This window comes from Tamandua tetradactyla, chromosome 7, assembly GCF_023851605.1.
Source record: "Tamandua tetradactyla isolate mTamTet1 chromosome 7, mTamTet1.pri, whole genome shotgun sequence".
Taxonomy (NCBI): Eukaryota; Metazoa; Chordata; class Mammalia; order Pilosa; family Myrmecophagidae; genus Tamandua; species Tamandua tetradactyla.
The window spans coordinates 75,233,570-75,241,943 of record NC_135333.1 but is presented as its reverse complement, the minus strand read 5'-3'; positions in this window follow the sequence as shown (position 1 = coordinate 75,241,943).

Genomic DNA, 8,374 nt, shown 5'->3' with positions numbered 1-8,374 from the left:
TGGCCATGGCTGGCTCACTTGCTGTCAGTTCATTACTGTGCTTCAAGGGAAAGGAAGAAGGCTTTGGATTGTTGCTTGCTCTCTCTCTGTCTGACCATGCTGCTGGGGGTTACTGGTGGCTCAAATTGCCACAGAAAATGTAGGGAATGAGGTAGGAACAGTGGTCCCAAAAGGGGAGCAAAGGCACATTTCCCTTGTCCTGAATGCTCCTTTTGTTGTGGAGGTAACTCCTTGTGGTAGGCAGAATGATATCCAATCTCTGGAACGTATGAATGTGTTATCTTACATGGCATAAGGGATTTGCAGATGTGGTTAAATTAAGGGGCTTGAAATGGGGAGATTATCCCAGGTTATTCACATTGGCCCAATCTAATCACAGTGTTCTTTAAAAGAACCTTTGCAGGCTGAGGTAAGAGTCAGACGGAGATGTGACTAGGGAAGAATGATCAGAGAAGCACAAAGTTGTTGGTTTTGAAGATGGAGAGTCTCTATTGAAGAGACACATTCCCTCTGCAGTTTGTAAATAATCTACCAATATCCTGTATGCCAGCATATTTTCATCTAATGGTTTGAGTACCCACAATGATCTTTTCCTGAATCAATTATTTCATTGAAGGCTGCAGAAAATGGTGGTTTTTAACTATAGCAGTCTGCATTTATTAGTTGGCATTCTTCTGTAAAGTAAGCTTTCTTGGGCCTAGATTGTAGCTCTTACAGCAGTCACATTTATTCCAGAGCAGTAATTGTTATTTCTGTATTTTGAGGGGCTGTTTTACATATACATAACCTGGTATTTAGAGATCAGAACAAAGCCCACTGGGATTAAGGTGATTCAGAATACAGGGGTAAGGAAGACATTGTCTATACTTTAGAACCTCATCTACTCTTTGAGACCAAAGGAAGAAAGGTTTGTTTTGTTCAAAACTTAAATTTTCTGTAGCACACAATGTAACACTCAACCTGTCTGGATAGATTATTTAAACAATCAAAACACAGGGCCTTTAATCCTATATAGTTGAATGTAATGCCTAGATAAATCCCATAGTATTTTAAGCAGATCATTAAAAAGTATTGGCAAACTCCCTCAAAGGATATGAGAAAAAATATGGAGCTGTACCACCAGGGAGACCCCTGATACTGTGTCAAACAGTAGGAACACTCAAATCGGTAGGCCAAGCCCTTGATATTGAGGCTTGCTCTTGTGAGCCTTATGGTTGTAGTGGAGAAGCTTAGCTTACCTATAGGTATGCCTAAGAGTTTCTCCCGGAGGACCTCAGTTGTTGCTCAGATGTGGCCTCTCTCTCAACCTAGCTCTGCGAGTGAAATTGTTACCCTTCCCCCTACGTGGGTCATGACATCCAGGGGTGAAAGTCTCCCTGGTGATGTGGGAGATGACTCCAGAGGGATGAGCCTTGCCCTAGCACTGTGGGATCAATAATGCCATCCTGACTAAAAAGGGGAAAAGAAGTATAACTAATATAGTATCAGTGGCTGAGAGTTCAAATAGAGTTGAGAGACTACTCTGGAAGTCACTCTTATGCAAGCTTCAATTAGACATTGCTGTCTATCATAGCTTGCCAAACCCCAATCAAAACCATTCCTGCCAATCCTAAAGAACACCTAAGGTGTTATATAAGATTCTACAAAGGTTCCATGCACTAGGGTAATTTCCAGAAACCTACAACCTCCAGATGGGTCCCTGGACCAGATAAGTCCTGAAATGCAGAAGGGCCAGTGTCTCCAGAACAGCAACTAGTTCCACCCCCCTACCCCATATTATCACAGCCCCTTCCAACATGAAAAAGTTAGAATGGCCCTAGCCCAAATACCCATAAAAAGTGGGACAGAAAGATCAAAGGTGATGGTAGAGTTATACAAAGAAGATAGGGTTTAAACAAACAAATATGATTACTGAATCATTATGTTGTTATTTCTTTTAGTCTCCAGTATCTTAGAGCAGCTAGAAATAAAAGCCTAAAATTGTGGAATTTGTAACCCATACCAAACTCTGAAATCTGTTCTACAACTAATTGTTGTGATATGCTTTGAAATTTATTGCCTTTTTGTATTTATTTTTCACAAAAAGAAAAAAAGTCAATTGTGATGATAAATGCACAGCTATATGATGATATTCTGAACCAATGATTGTACACTTTGGATGATTACATAGTATGTGAATATATAATATATATATCAATAAAAACAAAAACATTACAAAAAATGGAAAAAGAAAAGAAGAATTTTCTTTTAAGAAAGTTCTTTTAATGAATCTCTCAGAGGACAATTTGATAGTGGTTTGTTTTCAATTTTGCTTAAAACAGTTGGAAAGCTCCTGATTTTTAAAAGGATTTTTTACCGAATTCCTAGAGCCATTCACTTTCTCAGTACCATCCCCAATAATTTCCAGTTGTCCCTTTGGTTTAGGCTCCAGAAAGTTTTTAAATCCAGCACTGGAGTATTGTAAGATTTAAGGTAAAGGTAGGTGAGAGGTCCGCCATTCTGTGGTAAAATGGGAGAAAGACAGCTAATGAACCCAGAAGCAGTATGTTGACTGCAGCAATTCTTAGGAAGAGAGGTTTTAGGAAGTATACTTATAGAAGGTGGGTATCTAGAAATCAGTTCCTGCATGTTCTGGGACCCCTTGGAAAGTTTTTTTATGTCCCAATCTGTAAACTTTGTAATACAGCATAGACCACTCTGAGCAAAGTCCTCTGGGTTTGCTTGATGGCAGGCTAAAGGCAGAAATAAAGAAATTTAGAGAATGGCTTTCAAAATAGCCTGGTTTTCATGCTGTCCCTGCTGTGCAATCCTATTTTCAATTTCAGAAGCTGAAATTGTATTCCTTTTCTCATACCATTCCTTTCATAGCTTTAATGACAGTGCCATACTTCCCATCCCCAGGGCAGATGGAATCCGCGAACAGAGGAGAAAAAATATCATGGCAATCATTTAAAAAATATTACCTCAGTTACACAAATGTCATGGGGTTTAATGGGTTTAGATAGAAGACAGCTATTTCTTTATATTCTTACAAATGGCTAGGAATAAATTTAGTGACTACAAATTTAACATTTTTTTAAATGAACAGCAATATATATTATACAGTATGTTTCATAGCCCTTCTTAATAATAATCTAGATTATATTTCCCCGTACATTTTTTAAAAATTATTTTATCATTAAGCCATGACATATACTTGCAATCATCATAACATGATTGTGGAATTTGATCTAATATTTTAGTCTCAAATAATTCAAATCAATCTTTGTGTTTTCTCCTGTCTAAAAGTCCTGAGTAGTAAATCATATCACATTATTACTATAATACATCTTTAATGTTTTCATACAGCTCTCTATGCTGCCTCTTACAGAGTTTTCATTTTTTATACGTTGCAAGTAAGCATTTCTCACACGCAAAATAAATATTCATAGTTGTCTTAGGAGTCTGAATCAGAAACAATCAATTTTATGCCGGCCTTAATGGGACAAATGCATAACTGGTCTAGATTTCTGATTTGGGATAGAGCAAATGGTATCCACAGTACTGACTTTATTAAGAAAAATTATAGTAATTAAAAATAATTATCAACTCATGTTAAAAGTATTTATCTTTTCTTCCCATAAAATTTTAAAGCATTCCCAAATTGTTCCTAGTGTCAACAATTAGGTGTGGCAGCCCATGCGCCACCCTCCCCTCCAAAAAACAAAAAAAACAATTAGGTGTGGTTCTAAAATATTTCCACTTAGGGTTGTTAGAACTTGGCTGAATGACTGCCCAAAAATCAGTATGCCCTAACGTGAGGAAAGATACATTTCTTGTGTTCTTACCACAAGAACTCTGGGATAGAGCTCCACAGTCGTTCCCTGAAACTGCCATTTTCATTCAGTTATACTTAAATAGATTCGTAAGGGAAGAAGCAGTAGAGGATGGGGCAGGGTTACCATTGCAGTGTCCATACTAATTCATACAATCCTTTCAGGATTTGGGGTCAGCAGCAATCCAGTAATAAAAGGGCCCATTAGGTACATTTGGCTCTGAAAATGCTAATTGAAAGTCCTCCTCAGCAATTCAGTCCTTTTCCCTCTTCCTTTCTTTAGTCAGCAGGGTCCCATGGTGACTGGTTTTGAAAGAAATCATCCCCTTCAGCAGTTACCTAGCACCATGGCAACGAGGACGTCAGCAGAACAGGATAGACCCTGCACAAAACAGCCCCAACCAGGCTCCCTCCCTGCTTCTCTAATTCAGCCCTGCCCAAGGCCTAGGGATGAGGCTAATGCTATTTAAACATTTACACCCAGGAATTCCTACAGATTTCTGTGGTTTTTTGCCTATGAGGTTAGAAATGTCGAATTATATTAAACTATGTTATGAGAATTTTCCTGCCCTCCGCCCCCCCCCCCCCTCAAAAGCATACTTAAAGGGTGGAGATGGAAGGGTTTTTAATAAAATATAAAAATCATATTTGTATTTATAAGACAGAAGTAAGTTTATAGTAGGGGGAAACTTAGAGTCCTAAATATATGGACTGATTTATATTTAGACACAAAATCTCAGGGAATATGTTTAAATATTTTTATTTACCCGAGAGTAAAATAAACAAATGGCTTGAACAAGCACTGAAGGGTTGTAGTGCTGTCCGTGGTGCTGAACACTCTATTGTCCTAGATATACTAAAGGGGTTCCAGAGGGAGTACCTTGCTATGCCATAGCAGTACTTTGCTATGCCAGGGTACTGCTGATGAGAAAGAAAGCCTGGGCTGGGAAGAAAGCGTCATTTCCCTTCCATACAGAGAAACTTGAATGCCCAGGATAAAACTGTCAGATGGAAAAAGAAAGTGGAGAAGAATGGAGGTTTTGGTGGTTGAATCTTCCCCTTTTCATATGGAGATTTTTGTCAGAGCCAATCAGGTCAGAGAACTCGACTGCTTTGTTCCTGAAAGGAAAAGGGAAGCAAGAGAGAAAGATGGCCATATTCTCCCCTTGAGCCACATGATCCATTTCCCATGTGACACATTCCAGAGCCTTGGAAAGGGGAAGGGAGGGGTACCAAAAGAGTGGGGTTGGGGGTGGGAAGATGGTTTAACAGTCAACCCTGCACAGCGTCATCTTGTCTTCCTACCAGGAAGCAAGCTGTGAGCATAGGGCAAGGCAGAAGACAGATATGAATGTGTTCTCAAGATTTCCTGGTGGCTTATGGCAGTCTTTAAACTCTATGCAAGGGCTACTGCTGACCAAGAAGACCGAAGGAGACTGTCTCTGAAATCAAGTCCGAATGAAGGTATGTGATAGAGAACCCGTGGGATTGTGGCTGAAATTTAGCTCAGAGAACGTACCTTCTTTTTTTTCAGGCAGTTTGGAGATTTTGTCCTGGCTTAGATGCTGCTTCGGGGCTTTAGATTTGTTATGGGTTCAGAAAAGATGCCTAGGTAGTTCTGTAAAACAAGTAATTTACCAGAATAAATGCCTGTTGAAGAAAAATTGGGTGGAAATTGTGTCTAGTGTTAATGAATAAAACAAACCACTCATTGATGGAAAGGATATTTTTTCTTCCTTTGAATCCTGGAAAGAAAAAGGAGAATATTGCCAAAACCAACTATATTTCATTTTCACTGCAATAAAATCCTGTTTCATCACATTTCAACTGCTTATTCTCTGCCCATGTTCCCAGAGGTTATTGGCAATGCCTTAAGAAGCCTGGATGGGCAGGCATGCTGTTCCTTTGTGCTATGTGATCATTTTCCTTCTGATGTTTCCTTCTGTGCTTGTGATTGTTCCCAGCTCTGGTTTAAGACAGTAGAGATAGTTACAGAATTATAAACCTTATAGAATTGCTACCCAAAAGGTCCCTAGGAAGTTCTCAAAGGAATCTACCAGAGTAACAGGCTAAAATAATCTTCCATGCCCTGAAATTTTGTTATTTTTTACTATCTCTACCCAACAAAAAGATGGGAGCTAGCATATTAAAATTTGTTTCCCTCTCTACTTAACGAATACTGATAAAGTTCTTGCTGTGTGTAAGGTATCAGTTTAAGCACAAATTATTAGTCATTTACTCCTTAAAACAATACTATGAGGTAGATATTATTATTACCCACATTTTACAGATGAAGAAACTGAGGCACAGGGAATTTAGGGAACTTTCTCAAGGTCACACAGGTAGAAAATAGCAGAGTGAGGATTAGGACCCAAGAAGCTGGACCACAGAGTCCATGGTCTTTACCCATTGAGCAATGCTGCCTCCCTACTCAGGTTATTTCAAATGATATTTGATATTTCATAGTCAGTTGGCTATGTTGGAAATTTCATTCAACTGACCCTATGGAAGATTGAATCAGGCTGCTTTGCTAAAACAAATCCCTACTGAAATATCAACTTGATCTTTAATTATCCCAATAGTCACATTTTGTACTCGCAGATAACCCAGTAAGGAATCACCGGCTCTTTTCTTCCTCTTGTACTGTATAGACATCTGGTAGTAAAACACTGTGTAACTATGATGACCAATAATCTCTAAAGGGGAAAAATCTAGAATTACATCATGGTTGATTCTTTTTTAATTGAACCTAGAAACATCCTTGTATCCTCAGAACTTAGTAACAAGACTAGTTAAACATATTTTCTTTAAAGGCACTTAACTTGTTCTCAAAATTAAATAAGTAGGTAATTAACAACACTGAAGTATATATTTGAATGTGATTAAAAGGGGAAATTTTAAGTTGTATTTATATATATTACTAGAATGAACCCTAAGTTAAACCATGGACTATAGTTAATAGTACAATTATAAAAATGTGCTTTCATCAGTTATAACAATTGTACCACACTAAACCAAGTGGTATAATAGGGTGGTAAATGGGAGCCCTGTATTTGGTGCAGGATTTTTCTGTAAACCTGTAATTTCTCATAAAAATTAAAAAATATAAAAATCTTCTAAAGTTATGCATAGAAACTATGATATCAAATATACTAGTTTTATTGTTTTAAATAATGTTTATTATCATACTTTAAAATAAGGGAATGTATCCCTCTGCACATTATTTTAGGTTTTTAGGGAAAAAAGAAGTTTGATAGGAATTTTTTTTTTGACTGTTAGAAATTTCTGAGATACGAATATTTCTCCCCTTTTGGTCTGTGTAACTTCCCTTCTGGCCCTTGGCAATAAAAGGTGACTTTTCTCATTCCTATATGCATGGAAAACTAAGAGAAGTAATTAGGTCCAAGATACTAAGAGGAAGAATCTCAAATTTGTGAAATTCTTCACTAAATGAGGTGCATCCTTTTAGGGTTTCATTGCAGAGTTGATTCTGAGGTGTGATTGTGTCTCCTAAAATATTGACCTTTAGTTCTTTAGATAAAGTCTTTGTTCCCTGCTGAAATCTAAATTTCTCTGGGACAAGTAACAGTTTTATACTGTTATGGTATAACAGTGAGCTTGAGAAAAGGGAAGGGACCATATCCTTCCTCTTCATATTTCTAGCACTTAGCACTGGGCCCGGTTTATGGTATGTTCTTGACGTCCACTTGCAGATGAAGACAAAGTTCTGACAGTATTCTGCTGAGCCAAGTTTGAAGTTCCCATGCATGAGGGAGGACAGAGAGGAGGCAATGTATAGTAAGAGACATAACATATATAAACCTTAAGTTTGTATATGTTAGTCAAAGCTGGCCCTGGAAAAGTAGCAAACTAGGTTCAGAAAGTACCAGTAAATTCTTTCCTGGGATCACCACTCTCCCTGACATTTTTACTTACATCTAGATTGATGTACTCCTGATATTTTTTTCATATCTAGGTGGAGTTACCCCAATTAGCCTCATTTCCCTCAGCAATTTTGCCTGGCACCATCTCCGAATGCTGAAACAGTTCACCTTAGGGTTGAGAGTGGTTGGCTTGAGAAAGTCAACTTCTGTGCCAGACAACAGTGTCCTAATTCATGCTGATTCCCAGTCCCTAGAATGCTCCACAGAGACTCTTCTCTTGGGGCCTCTGGATCTTCACTGTCAGTGTTGGTTGGGCCCAGTCTCCCCTTCCCAAACCAAGGCAGTAAGGACGTGAATGTAGAGGGTTGTCCCAGGGCAGGTTGAAAGCTTGCTTAGGATTTGAGGTCAAGTTAGCAATATAACTAGGCTTAAAATAGCCACCTCTCCTGATATTGATATAAATATAACTGATTCTGTTCTTTTCAATCTTATTAAATCGTGAAGGAGAGGCAGTTTTGGTTCTGAAGGGGTGAGTCCTTGAATCCTACACTCACCCACCTTACCTCCAGGGTTACCTACTGAGTGAAACATCACTGCTAGAAACAGAGCTGCTGGGTGAGTGTTGCATGCCCCCCACACATGCAGGGCTGCTCTGAGAAGCAGAAGAGTCTTAGAT